Source organism: Cynara cardunculus, assembly GCF_001531365.2.
Source record: "Cynara cardunculus var. scolymus isolate 2C chromosome LG 5, CcrdV1, whole genome shotgun sequence".
Taxonomy (NCBI): domain Eukaryota; kingdom Viridiplantae; phylum Streptophyta; class Magnoliopsida; order Asterales; family Asteraceae; genus Cynara; species Cynara cardunculus.
In genome coordinates, this window is record NC_037532.1 from 30,846,530 (window position 1) to 30,862,854 (window position 16,325).

A 16,325-nucleotide genomic window follows, 5' to 3' on the forward strand; every position below is an offset into this window, starting at 1 on the left:
TATATATAGTTTGTTTCAAATACAACCCATCGCATTTGTACAACCAATGCAACCCAATAAATTGAGATATTTATGGAAATGATAAGAGTTCATTTATTATGATTTGAATATTTATGGAAATGATAAGAGTTCATTTATTGTGATTTGAATATTTATGGAAGATGAATATGGTTCATTAATTATGATCAATACTTTATATTAGGAAACAATCAAAACTTCTTTGAAATAACATATTAATCAAATAAAATTGACGGTTGAGATTGAGTTGTATTGGTTGCACATATGTCAAGGGTTGTATAATAACCAACCTATATATATATATATATATATAGAGAGAGAGAGAGAGAGAGAGAGAGAGAGATAGAGACGATCAAATGAAAATCGCCTTCATTTGTGTAAACCGTGTAAATCAATCTCATCCATCCATTTTCTTGATTGATGATCAAGATTATTTAGTTTATTTTAGGAAATTAAAATAAAAAATATTAAAAATTTATTTTTATATCAACAATAAGGGAAAAATTGTAAACAAAATACATATTCTCTAACATCCCATGAACCATTTCACCTTCATGAAATATGTTTCATGTACATTTTAATTTTTTTATTTCACTCCTGATTTGATGAATTTATTCTTTTAAGTCTTACAATCTTCAAGTGTCTAGAGCAGATACATCATGTACCCGTTTCATCATGCAATTATTTCATGACGAAACAAATACATTATGCACCCGTTTTACTACTCATTGTTCAATTACGCCATGAACCAGTTTCACCTTCATGAAACATGTTTCATGTAAATTAGTTTTCTTATTTCACTCCTGATTTGATGAATTCATTCATTTAAGCCTTATAATCTTCAAGATTCTGGAGCAGATTCATCATGTACCCGTTTCATCATGCAGTTATTTCATAACGAACCAAATACATTATGCACCCGCTTCATTTTTCATTTCACCTACTAAATAGATCAACTACACCATCAATGAAACGGGGTTCACCATGAAACCAGTTCACTACTCATTGTTCAATTACGACATGAACCAGTTTCACCTTCATGAAACCTGTTTCATGTACATTAATTTTTTATTTCAATCCTGATTTGATGAATTCATTCCATTATGTCTTACAATCTTCAAGATTGATCAACAGATTCAATCGAATCACAATATATCAAGTTCACATTTTTAATATTATAATATAATTAAATATTTAAATGTTATCATTTATAAAGTTTTCTTTATTACGTTTCCTTAATTAAGATTTATTAATAATTTTCATATTTAATAGAAAATATTGTAAATGACCGAAATACCTTTATTGATTAAATTTAATTAAAAAAATGGAATTTTTCTATTGGTCGAAATTAGTTTACACGGTAAAGAATCCAAAAAAATGTTTTAATCATTTTATGTAAAATCAACATATATGGTATGCAAAAAAATGATTGAAGCTCATGTGACTGATCATTTAGTAACCGATAATGATCATGTTAATAATATCAGAAAAATATATAATGAGTCTTATGCAGATAATAATTAATGACAACGATTATATACATGTATAAAAAACAAAGGGTATCATGTAATAATAATTGACGATAACGGTTATTTGTTTATATTGTATTCACTCGTTATAAGTATTTCATTTATGTATATTGATTGCAATAAGATTTTTTTTTTACATGTAAACTAGAAGACATGAGTGTAAGCGAAGAAGATTAATAATTTAACTGATTAAATGTAACAACCCAAAAATCCAAAATAACCAAATAACATAAACAAAAGCCCAGCCGGCATCAATTCAACGAGGTATAAATCCAACAATACGTTCCAATGGTTTACAACCGAAAAATACATAAATCCACAATTGAGAATTATAATAAAACTAAGGATGATGAAATACTAAGGGGCCGTTTACCGAAATGCTTACCCGATAAATGCTTAACATTAGAAGTCAACACTATAATTTTATTTTATTGGGTAAGATTGTAGTACAACAATTTACCTGGTAAGCGCTTACACGGATAAGAGTCGTCACCCTCACTTACCGGTAAGCGCTTATCCCAGGTAAGCGTTTAGTAAATGGCGCCTAAGTCAACTATCCAACTCCTTAAATATCACATTCTCCCTTTTCCCTTCAACCTACTCTCTACTTGATACTTCCCTGAAAAGGTTTTAGTTTAGAAAATGAGGTTTAGACGATAAAGTCTAGTGAATTCCTTCAACACATTTCATCATTTATAACGAATAGTAAGAGTTATAAACCAACATTGGAAATATATCATACTCGATTCACCATAGGGCACATTCCCATTCCACGGACATTTTGAAATGGATCAGGTAGGGCATCCATTTATGGCGTGGGTGAAATTAGCAGTTTTTTCTTCGCTCTTTCGGAACCGGTACAGAAATGGGTGCTTTTTCTAYGTTGTTTACCTTAGTTACTGGGGGGTTCCTCTGCAAGGCCCTTGTGCAGTAGACCCCCTACGGGCAGTCGTCCGTTGCACAACATTTATAGCAATTCACAGACATTGAACAACATTTATAGTAACTCAGTCATAAGCCCCTGCGACAAGTATAATAATAATCAGTAAAATTGCTCAAGAAATAAATTCAGGGCACATGGGTCATAACTCCCAAGGGATATCACTAACTCAAGGTACCCTACACTTGTTGTACAATTCCACACACCTCACATAGCCACATATGATTCATTTTCGTAAAATGTAAAATATAATGATTTTTTTTATATAAACCATTATTGCACAACATCATAATCAATGATCCAAACAGTTAGAAAACATTTGAGAATTGTAAGAATTAGTCTAAGAGAACTTACCTGACGTTCTGCAATCCACCCTAAGTCTATCAGCTAGAAGACCCAAATCGAATGCCTGAATTAACCAAGTTTATAAAGTTATTAGCTCGATTTAAACTTCTCAAAAGTCTTCTATAATAATCCCCTAAAGAACCCCTAGAACGAAGTCTGAACCCCAACTCGAAACAAGAAACAGAACAAACAAGATCGTGCGAAAATAGTCCCTCACACGACCTGTGTCGTGTGCCAAGTCGTGACGCCTTCCAGTTAGCGTTGGTTTGTCCTTCTCCCTTCTAGACCTGCTCTCTTCAATTTCACAACACAATAATCCCAATTTTCAACCAAATAAACATCTTTGGTTCAAACAAAAAGATCCCAAAACAACTTCCAGATAAAACTAAATAACAATCACTAATCAAGCAACCAATTTCCCAAAGTATAAACTATCATGAATCATAAAGAACGAGTTGATATAATCACCAAACTGAAACGAATGATGAACATATCACTAAAGTAGCAGGCTGATCCAGGGACGGACCCAGAAATTTTTTCAAACGGTGGCACCATATAATTAATATAGGTATAATATACATCTAAAAATAATTACAAAAAATATGGTTTTTATAGTACCAATAGGGTTGTAAATGAACCGAACATTCAGCAAACCGTTCGTGAACCGTTCGGCGGGAAGTTCGTTTATGTTCGTTTATTTAATAAATGAACGAACATGAACTATTTTCTTTCGTTCGTTTAGTTAAACGAACGAATATGAACAAGAGTCTCGTTCGTTCATTTATGTTCGTGAACGTTTGTTCATTTACCGTTCGTTTATATTTGTTTGTTTATGTTCGTTTATATATTAAGTTTAATATATTATCTTTTACTTATTTATTTTGAATTCAAATAATATTTATTTATGTTCGTTTAGCTTGTTCGTTTATGTTCGTTCGTTTACGTTCGTTTAGCATGTTTACGAACGAACATAAACGAACACGAACACACCTTATTTCTAAACGAACAAACACGAAGACAAAGATTTTCGTTCGTTTACTGTTCGTGTTCGTTCGTTTGTTCAGTTAAGTTAAACAAACGAACATGAACAAGCCTCTGTTCGTGTTCGTTAAATTCGTTTACAGCCTAAGTACCGATAAACAACACCTAAACTTGTACCCGATGCATCTTCATCTTTTGAAAACGGTCAATATAACCCAAAAATAATTACAAAAAATATCGTTTTGGTTATTTGGGCTTTGTTTTGTTTGGGTTTTAGTTGCACCATTTGGATTTCAGGGAAAAATACAGTAGCACATTCTAAAACGATACGGTAGCACCGTTAACAAACATAAACTTTTTACCCTTCGGCCGCGAAATAATACGGTGGCACGTGCCACCCATGCCACCACTTTAGGTCCGCCCATGGGCTAATCCAATAATTCCGTAGTCAACTTAAAATCATGGTGGAAGTTATTAATAACCCGTAACTTGAGCTTTATAATAAATGAGCTCACAAATCCTATTTTCTATCCATGTGGGACGAGTTGTTACAATAACTTTTACAAATCTTTATATTTCCTTATCGATCAAATTCATTAACCGGATTGGATAGGCTACATTTATTGAATAGCTCATGCAAAAAAAGTCCCCACTCTTTATCGATTTAGGGCCCGTCTTAATTAAATAGCTCATGCTATGGCCACCCTTATGAAAAAACATAGGGAACATCGTCTCATAAATCCTTTGGAAATGGTTGTCATTTGACGGTTTGACCACAAAACAAAGAAATTTTCAAATAAAAAATCATCTTTTGTTGGTGAACTTCTTTTTTTTTTTAAATGTAAGATCGAGTGGAGAAAGCGGAATCAAAGCAGAAAGCGAATTCCGGGATCTGGATGCGGGTCAGAAGTTTTTTCAACTCAAGCAAATTATGGTAATTTGTATATCAAATAATTTTCAAAATAAATGGTCAATATGACTTTAGAATTGTTGAATCGGTATTTTGTGGAATCATAAGAATTGTTTCGAACTTTCCGTTTGAACGAGAAAGTTCTTTGAAACCGAATTTTTGGAACGGGTTTTCATTAATTGTCTTTTTCTTGACTAATTTGATTAATGTTTGACGTTTTAACATTTTTGCCTCTCGATTTTCAAATGAGGACGTCGTGGACATGAAGGTTGACATTTAAATTTGAAGTTTCTAGTTGCTGGTTACCAGTAGTTTCTTTGAACAATTAATTCATAATTTTCTGTTTTCGTTTTATTAATTGTGTTTGATCTCTCGTCGCAAAGAACGTATACGATCGTATCAAATTTCTCATTTTAAATGATTAAGACCTTGTTTTTCTTGAATAAATAAACTATTGAACTTTTAAAAATTGGTTTATCTATTTTTTTTGCTCAATAAAGCTATTTGTAACAAACTAGGAATATTTTAAAGTAAAAGATCAGTTAATTAGTTTTATTAAACCCAAACCTTACGGCATTCAAACTCCTTGCACACTAACGATAACGCTCATCTCGCTACTCCTCGTCGCACCATCGTACGTTATCTGTTACCATACTGCCCATCGTCGCTATTAGCCCTGTCATCGATCTTACTCTTTTTGATATGTTTTCTTTTCGTCTTTTGGTTCTCCATGGTTTACAACAATTTGATGGAACACATAGATACATATAAAAAGACGGAGAATCAAAAAAGGAAAAGAAACGATCAAAAAGAGGGAGATCGGTGGCAGGGGCCAACAACGGTGATAGAGAACGAACATCGAGGGATGGTGAGGAGTTTGAATGATGTCGGGTTTGAGAACAGTAAAACTGATTTAGATCTTTTACTAAAAAAACATTCATAGCCGTTTCATGTAGCCTTGATGGATTAAAAGAATGTAGATAATCAATTTATAAAAGTTCGATAATTTATTTATCCAAAAAAAAAGTTCACGAACTTAATCATTTAAAATGAGAAAATTCAATATTTTTTTCAATCAAAAAAATAGTTTACACTTAATCATTCAGAACGAAAAGGTTCGTTGGAGTTTTATGAACTTATTTTTTATTCCAAATTATCGAATAACCCGTTTGAAGCATAATGATCATACTTCTGTAATGCATTGCCTGTCCTATAATGGATCCAATTCTTCTAACCTTTCTTCGAAGTTGATGACTATTTATCGCGATTTCTCTATGTGTTGTGTTGAGACTTTAATTATGTGGACGAATCGATGCCATATGAAATCTTGTTTTTGTATTTATTTGAAACAAAAAAGGAGTGAAAATATAAAATATAACACCTTAGATTTTGTTACCGATTAATCTTGGTATATTCATTTATATGAGAATTGGATGCTTTATCTACTTGTACCCTTGCTTAAAGTAGTTGTATTTTGGACTAATAATGTAAGTCTAATTTTTATGTAAATGGGCAATTATGTGGAAAATAAATTGGTCTTAGGACTAATAATGTTAAGAAAAGTTCATGTAGGGGCCGACATTGAATTAGGCAATTGATGAGGGGTATATTTGATAAGTGAGAATTCTTGTACTAACTACTTGAACCCAATTTTCACCCAAAAAGTCTCATTTAACTACAAAGGTGGTGTCTGATTGGCTCCAAAGGTCAAAAGTACCAGGAGACTCCATATTCAAATCCAAAGAGGAATAAAAATCCCCTTATGGTCACAGAGGTTCAAATGCGGTGACTCCAGACCATCTGTAAAGCAGGTGGTCGTCATGGGATTAGTCGGCTCGCATAGCGGGTTGAATACCCAGTTAATCAAAAAAAATTCTCTTCATCCAAACCTAGGGTTTGATTCATATATCCTCATTCAACTCGGAAGATGATGATACCTCGAAAGATTAAAGCGAAGCAATTGAAGAAAAGGATTAGGAACTTGAAATATTGGTGATAAAATTTTGAAGAATTGCTATTTGTAGAAGGCAACCCAAGGTATGCTTTCAAAATTGTTTATTGATGTCAAAGTTGGGTACGAATTATGTTAGAGTTCAGAGGGTTTTGATTAGTAAGTTAAACATTTGTCAGATGATGTTAGTTTCATGTTTTTGGTGGTTAAAGAAGTGGAGAATTAAGTTCTAAGCATTTGTTTGTGGTATGGAAATGGTATATAGTTGATTTATTATAGTTTTAGTACTAAATATATATATAAAAGAATCTGTTTTGAGTTGTGTAGAAGAAATATAATAGCTACTGGTTATTTAAAAATTCATATAAAAATGCTCGTTGATCTGATTGAGGTTTGCAATATACCGTTGGAAAGGTTCTGAGTCTTCTACAACTTTGTAGTGTCCAGACCTGAATTTAGCTCCATGATGTTCAAAACAGTGAGTTTCTATATCTGGTCATGTGCAAAAACGGGATTTGCGGACTGTTTTTAGATAAATCATATAAAATCGGTTTTTACTCCAAATATGATGGATCTAAAACTATTGGAACCCTAAGTAATAGGCCGACAACTTTTATTTAGACATTAGAACCAGAATGTCCTTCTAAGTATGATAAAAATGATCAATATCAAGTTGGTTCAAAGCTGTCAGGTGCAAGGGATTGAGTTGCATTGCATTAATTGCTTGTACTTTGTGTTGTAAAGATTTGTTACCTTTGTAAATCTTGTACCAATCAGTCCCAATTATGTCTAAGCTAATCCATGAACCAATCTTAAGATAATAAGAGATCTTTATCAAAGGGATAGGAGCTTCGAGCACATGTAAAACTCTAAGGTGACGTGGAGTTACAGCTTACATGGCTTAAATTTGGAATATCCAACCACAAGGGTGGTGCCTGATTGGTTAGAGCTTGGCTCCAAATGTCAAAAATGCAAGGAGGTCTCAGGTTCAAATCCAAGGAGGAACAAAAATCCCCTTATGGTCACGGAGGTTCAAATACGGTGACTCCGGGCTGCCTGCTTTTGCAAAGCAGGTGGTTGCCCTAGGATTAGCCGGCTCGCAAAGCGGGTTGGATATCCAGGTTAATCAAAAAAAAAAAAAATTGGAATATCCGAGAGCATTGCATCGATTACCATCTAAGGTAAGGATATCCAATTCTTGTAACTCAAGTTACTAGTCTAGTATCGAGGTAAATTATTTATCTCATCCTCTATCACATATTCTCTTATTTTCAATCCCTGAAATCACATTCGGACATTTGAGTTTGATAGCTCCTTTAATTATTGGTGTCCGATATGTCAATGATCATAAATCTTATTTAGAGCTATTATTAGAGTTTTGTCTTTGATATGACTATTATCAGCTAATTGAGTTGAACCACTTTTGAATTTGATTTTTTTTGGTATTGAACCATTGTCGGATTTGAACCGTTTTCGGAATTCTATTTTGACATGTAGTAGTTAATAGTTTCATATTTTGTGAGATTTCCCTTTTCACATTGTATTGATATATTTTTGATGATTTGAGCATTTTGTGTCTTAATGCACGACATGGAGGGGAACGATGCCATGACGCTTCCATGACGACTATAAGTTATTTTAAAATTATTTTCCAGTAAATATTTAAAACTTATGCCAATCTTAAAACCTTCAACTACCGGGAGTTATTGTTTTTAAGCTTAGGCAACATAGAAACAAGAATATATGTTGCCTAAGTAAATTATGATAAATCTTTCGTATAATGCCGGTTGTCACCTTGGAAGCATCAATTTGTTTACCTTAGGCAACATAGAAACAAGAATATATGTTGCCTAAGTAAATTATGATAAATCTTTCGTATAATGCCGGTTGTCACCTTGGAAGCATCAATTTGTTTACCTTAGGCAACATAGAAACAAGAATATATGTTGACTAAGTGAATTGAGTTGAATTTATAATTTTTACCTTAGACAACATAGAAATAAGAATATATCTCGCTTAATTAAACTTTGTTGGATTTATGTTTTTACCTTAGATAACATAGTATAAGAATATATGTTGACTAAGTAAACTTTGACGGATTTCAAAAAAAAATATGAGCGTCCAACATTGACTAAGGCAACATAGGCTAATATGTTGCCTAGGATATATGCAGGCAACATATAACTATTTATATGTTGACTAAGGCCACATTTAATTATTTATATGTTGCCTAAGGCCACACTTAGGCAACATAGAACCATATGTTGCATTAGAGGAAACTTAGGCAACATATAATAGCCTTTGTTGTCTTAACGTATCTTAAGCAACATAGGCAATTTACGTTTGTTGTCTAAGGCAATATTTGGTGCAGTGAACCTATAAATCTGTAAATATTAAAAAAAAAAACCAAAAAGATGAAATGTCACTAAATATTATACATTAAACTAAACAACAATTATCCCGACCAATTTAAAGTATGATACAAATTGTTCCAAACAAAAAGTAAATTGTTCCAAACAAACGGACGATATTCAATACGGTGTCGGGGGAAATGTTGAGATTGACTGAGCTATCTGACCAAAACAGCTATATCTTCAAGTTTTTTATCCCGTCTCTCATCCAACACCCGCCGACGCTCCTCCTCCTCCTCCCGTCGATTTAATTGTTACATACAATGCCGTTTTAATGGACTAAAATTTTACCTGTTAAGTCCGGTAAGCACTTAACGAATAAACGTTCTCAAAGATCCATTGAAAAACCTAAAAACCTAAAAGATTATGATTAACAAATTCAAGAGAAATATCTATATTCAATTTACATCAAAGTTAAAAAAGGGTTTTGAAAAAAAGGCAAAAAGACAACATAAAGTAATTGGGATCTGCACGCAAACCTCGCGAAATGAGACTCCATCAGACAATTGAACAGCTGAACTATGAACCAGAAGTTGCTGTAGAAGAAATGGGATTGGGATCATTAATTCTTAGGGGTGCTGAACCTGAAACTGAGGACTGAATCAATATGTATTAATGAGCATATGGTCCATCAAATATTTGGAGTGCTGACACTACAACAAAATCTTGTTTATAGGATACTCCCAAATTCTAAACGTCTTAATAGACCTCTTTATAGGACTTAGTTTAAAGGACCAAAAAAATCAAATGTTTGTATTAAGTTTATATGACGTTTTTTTATTTCGTAATAAGTTTTTTAGGACACTTTTAATATAAAGCGTCTCATTATCAACTTTATAGGACACTATTTGAAAAATTATTTTATAAAAACAAGTGTCCTATAAAAAATTGAGTTTATAGGACAATTTTTCTCAAAAGTGTCCTATAAAGTTGCTAATGCGACACTTTGTATTAAAAATGTCATCAAAAACTTGTTAAGACACCCAAAAGCGTCATATAAACTTATTACAACGCCTTTAGATAAGACGCTTTGGTCATATAAATTAAGTCCTATAAAGCGGTCTATTGGGACACTTAGAGATTGGGGGTGTCCTATAAAACCAATTTTGTTGTAGTGAGATAAGAGGTGTGAATCAATATGTGTAGTTGTATGTAGACACAACCGTCTGCATGGGTGTAACTGTTCCAAGAAACTTGCTTCCGATTAAGGAATGGAGTATGGAGCTGTAGAGGAAAAGGCAATCCTCAAGCTTCGAAGAGTGAGGCTTAGATATTGCAAATATAAGAGGTGTAGATGACAATACGGGATGTGGCGTTCGGGGATGGTACGTATACTGGTTTAACAACGGAACGAAGATATTGGCATATGAAACGAACAAAAGACGAGGGTTCGTTGAACCAAAGATTATGAGGTTTAACGCATTGTATATACCAACACAAGAGCACAGATTGTGGAGCGAGCAAATGAAACCCGTGAGCGTAGGGTTCTACGTTAATTTCGTTTTAGCGTCGAATTTCTACGCAATTATTAAGATTTGAGAGTGGTATGTTTTTTTTTTCTTCATGCATTAGGTTTTTTTAGTTGAACAAATGACGTTTGCAGTGTAAATCTTGGTTAATTAGAAACAATGGAATGGTTCGATACGTTGTTATAAGTTGCATCTGAATTACAAATGAATGGCTTTTTATGATTACGATATATAATAAGCAATCTGTGATTCTTTTTGCTTACTATACGTATGCAAATATGAAATATTTTATTAGTAGTCATATAGATTAGGGGTGCTCAAAAACCCGACCAATCCGATCAACTCAATGGAAAATAACTGAGCTCAAAGCAACCTGATGTCTAATCGAGTTGTAAAATTGTCTTTATAGAACGCCTAAATTTTTGAAGCATTTTAATATAATACTTTATAGAACTTAGGTTTATAGAGACAAATCATAAAACGTCCTATTTAAAAAAAAATTACGACGCTTTTAAGATAAAATGTTCTATTAGCTATTTTATAAGACATTTTTTTAGAAGTGTCGTATAAACTCATATTTCTATACGAAACTTTTGTTTATAGAACACTTTTTTCAAATAGTGTCGTATATTTCTATAGGAAACTTTTGTTTATAGAACACTTTTTCAAATAGTGTCGTATATTTCTATAGGAAACGTATCCTGCAGTTTTCAAGAAGTCCCTTCACAGTCGGCTCGCGCTCACAGAACATCTTCGTCTTCTTGTTAGCCAATTTACTCCGGAGAACACTAATCTCAACGGTTAGATCACGATTCTCTTGGAGCAATCGTTTGTTATGACGAAGAAGGGATTTCAACAATGATTGCGGGACTTCTTCATCTGGGAGTGACGAGCGTCGGCTACTCGATCACCAACGATTCACCGTCGAACATGGCAAGATGTGAAGGAGGAGAATATGAACGGAAATGAAATGATTTCAGATATATTAAATGGGTATTTAAAGGAAAGTTAGTTGTTTGTTTTGTATGTTAAATAAATAGTTCCAATAATAGAAAGTATCAATTTACTGTTATATTGACATATTATCAATTTACATTACCTTACCGGATGAACATGGCAAGGACCAAAATCTTACCCGATAAGAGCGAGGTAAGGACCGAGAGTCTTACCCGGTAAGTGAGGGCAATGACTCTTACCACGGTCAGCTCTTACGGGATAAATTGTTGCATAGAAATCCATTTTTGTTAACTAAAATCTTACCCAGTAAGTAAATAATAATGTTGAATTTTACCGCTGAGTGCTTACCGGGTAAGTGTTTGGTAAACAAACCCTTAATCAATAAACCGTAAACAATCATGCATATATGATTACGAGTGTAGTTGTCCAATCGATACATCTGAATGAATAATTATTGGACTCACCAGTTCGTTCTCAATTTACGTTAGTATTAGTCGTGGTGGGGTTCTCTAGAAAATCCATTTACATAATTTTGAGTGGTCAAAAGTGGCACAACTCACTACAACAAAATTGGGTTTGTAGGACACCCCAATCTCTAAGCGTCCTAATAGACCGCTTTATAGAACTTAATTTATAAGACCAAAATATAAAGCGCTCTATCTAAAAGTGTTGTAATAAGTTTATATGACGTTTTTGGGCGTCTTAACAAGTTTTCTAAAACATTTTTAATACAAAGTGTTGCATTAACAATTTTATAGACACTTTTGAGAAATTGTCCTATAAACTCAATTTTTTATCAGACACTTGTTTTTATAGGACAGTTTTTCAAATAGTGTCTTATAAAGTTGTTAATGGGACGTTTTATATTAAAAATATCCTAAAAAAAACTTATTACGACGTCAAAAAAACGTCATATAAACTTATTACAACGCTCTTAGATAGGACATTTTATTTTTTTGTTCCTATAAACTAAATCTTATAAAGAGGTCTATTAGGACGTTTAGAAATTAGGAGTTATCCTATAAACCGGATTTTGTTGTAGTGACTGCTTTATTTTCTCTTCGGATAGAGATAAATATCGTAGGGTGGCGGCAAACATTCGTTATATACACATTCATGTAAAATAAAACATTGCAATGCATTTTTTTCTGTAACTTTACATCGTATCTTTAAACTAAAAGAGGAAGAAATCCAATCGAGATACGAGGGTAAATGAAAACGTTGACGTTCCTACACTTCTTGATTAAGTGCTAGGAAATGCTCGATTTCGTCATTCATTCGTTCTCATGATTCTTGTCATATTCTTCCGTTAATAAATCGCAAAAAAAAAAAAAACGTTATATGTCAGTATCGCTTGAAACTTCAAAAAACGAACATATGATGCTTTAATACGTTTGAGAACATACCAGGAGCATTTGCGTTAACAATTTTGTCTTGCTCTGTACTAGAAAGTGATTCGTTACCAGTAAAGGCGCCTCCAAAACCCTGTTCGTCGGACCTTGTTGAATATGCGTCCCCAAATGTATGCGACATCACATCCCTTCTTAAAACATGTCGATAGCATTATAAATCATCAAATATACATATACTCGTAATATGAAGGAAAAAAAAAACATCGAATCGTCGCCGCTAAATCCCATCTTGCATTTTCTCGTCCACGAATCCTTTTTAAGATCGTATGAAATCAAAACAATTTAGTAAAAGAAATCGACTGTTGAATTGTATGTTCAGTAATCGATTGGATAATACAAAATGTGGATTCCAGAATCACGCTTTTCAGGTTTTCGTACATGATACCAACTTTACAAAATTATATTTAGTGATGATTTGTTGCGACTCGGATATTTAAAAATGTGTTTTGTTATTAAAATTCAATCGAAGATTTTCAACCAAACCGTAACTTTCCATTATTTATAATCTAAATGTTGTAAAGGTAAAAAAAATCGAACCTTCATAGCAAAAACACTGTGAATGTTACCTTTACAGGGTTTTGCTGTAAAGTTTCAAGCGTAAAAAAATATCTAACGAAAACAGGCTGGTTTCACGTGATCCCAAATCCCCGTATATTTCATGGTTTGTCACCATCAAGAACCAACCTTATCGATTGATCCAAGACCTCATAAAAAAATAAAATAAAAAATTAATTAAAAATAGAATTCACCCTTTTGTTGTAGGTTCCTGAGAATGTTGAATCTTCTCCATGTTGGTGGGTTTGGTCTGGTTGGTAATGGCAGGGCCGCTGCCGGGGCTGGCTGAAGCTTGATGGGATCTCACATTTCCGATGGTCGGAGATACTTTTCCGGCGAAGTTCTCGGAAACGGTAAATATCCAAGAACCTGCTACTGGTTTAGCCTGAACTGAAACCGATCTGATAGTCGTAAACATTTTGGTGTTTGTTATATGAAATTTTGAATAATTGGGTGGTGAAACAGATTGAAAATATGAGGTTTTATGGTGTTGATATTATATATATATATAGATATAGAAAAGTATATCTAGAGATGGGGCGAAGAAGAAGGCAAGAGGGTGGTGATTATGGTGCTACAATATGGAATTGGTTATGGCAAATGTACGGATAGGTAACGGGTTAAAATATTGTTTAGGACACATTAATGTTTCTAAGTCGGTTGTAACATCGCAGGTTAATTATATCAGATATTGTCTGCTTTGATAGATGAGATATTCGGTATCTTGTAAGTAAGGTTGGTCTAAAGCTTTTTGATGTCGTGGACGGAAACGTTAAAACATGCCCCAACCGGGAAAAAAACGTAAAAGTATTTTAGGGTTTGTAAAACTGTTGAAATGGTGTTAGTCCATATCCAATTATTCGCATAACTTCTTTCAACAAAATGGTGTAAAAGTTTATGTAAACTGTAGTAATTCAATTCCAATGATGCAATATATTATTTTTTGCATCAAATAAATTATTAAAAGTATATTTCATGTTCTTAACTTATATACTTTTTTTGATAATATCCTTAATTTTATTAGTTTATATAAATTCGACGCATAATGTAACAACTCGTCTCATGGATAGAAGGTTAAAATTGTTAGTTTTTTGTAAGTCTCAAGCAGTGGACTACCAATAACTTCCGTCATTGTTTTAAGTTGGATTCGAAGTTATTGTGTTAGTCCATTGCATTGTGCTTTGGGGGTGTTACAAATAGTATCATAGCCGAACCTTGTACCGTCGAGATGGTGGGGGAAACCTCATCGGGTATGATGAGTAATCGAGAGGGGGTGTTTGTAACATCTTAGGCGAATCCTATATTGCCGATGACAATGAGGAAGATTCTGGGTAGGCTTGATGAGGACGTCAGGCTATATGGAAGTGTTCAAATGAGAACCCTTGTAATTTATGAGAATGCGAGAACAACCTACCAACCAAATAATGTGATAACAATCAAAATTAAGGGATTTTTATAATTTAAAATAATATTAAAAAAACAATTCAAAAGGTTGAGAGAGGCGAAAGGGTAATCTTGGAATTCAAAGTAATAATATTTAAAAAACACGATCAGAAAAGACTCTGATCATCTAGGAACTGATAACATTATGGGCTATGATGGCTATCTTGGTTAATGAAGGAAGAAGGTGTTAGTTGTCATTAAGTTCTAAAAAGATAGGATGAAGAAATCGAACAACAAGAAGCTTGAGGGAGAAGTTTTGCAGAGACAACTGATTTAAAGTTTGCTTATCACAAATTTTTCACACTTAGAACATGAATCGCTCACAGACACTCGATTTGAAGATTGTTTGGTTCGATTAGGGTACGAGTATGAAGTATCACACGATTATCACAAGAAATCCGACTACAATCTATAGCTTCAGATGTGTCGATATCAATGGTGACTCATTATTTCGATGAATCATTTCTTCGGACAGAAGAAGATTATGGAAACACTTACTCAAAATCTCACTTATCAGATTTGCTCTCCCCAGCCATTTCGGGTTAAGAAGATGTCAAAGCGCCTCACTAGGGTTAACGTATCTACCCGATTCGTATTTGAGTGTGATAATCATATGATATGTTAACCCAAGACGAATCAAGTAGCACATGATTTTCACAAGATATGATTCGTATTTGAGTCTGACTACAATCTTTTCGGTTCGTATAGGTTCCATAAGCACACGATTATCACAACATAATCGTGTATAAATTATCACACGATTATCGCCTAATATGACTGCACTTTGTTCAGTATCACAACCTTATTGATTATCATACTGTTATCATACCCAATGGATACAAAATGACTGTGATGGAAAATTTGGTGGTTGTATCGATTAGGTTCATGATTATCACATAATTATCATACTGTTATCATACTCAATTGATACAAAATGAATGTGATGGGAAATTTGGAGGTTGTATCGATTAGGTTCACGATTGTCACATTATTATCATACCCAATGGATACAAAATGATTGTGATGGAAAATTTGGTGGTTGAATCGATTAGGTTCACAATTCTCACACTATTATCATACTCAATGGATATTGAATGTGAGGAAATTTTGGTGGTTGAATCGATTAGGTTCACGATTATCAAACTGTTATATTAAGAGATTTCAGGACTTCATATACGATGGGGAGAAAAAGATAGACATTCTATTCAACATGATCGATCTCAAGTTAAAATGATGGGATAATTCTAATTAATTAAAATAAGATAAAAATTGTAAAAAAATACCAAATTACATTACTACCCTTGATGATTTATTTTTATTTCATATAACTTAAATTATTGGTTAAAAAGGTTTGAGACCCACGAGTGTTCTCGCATTCTCATAAATTACAAGGGTTCTTGTTTG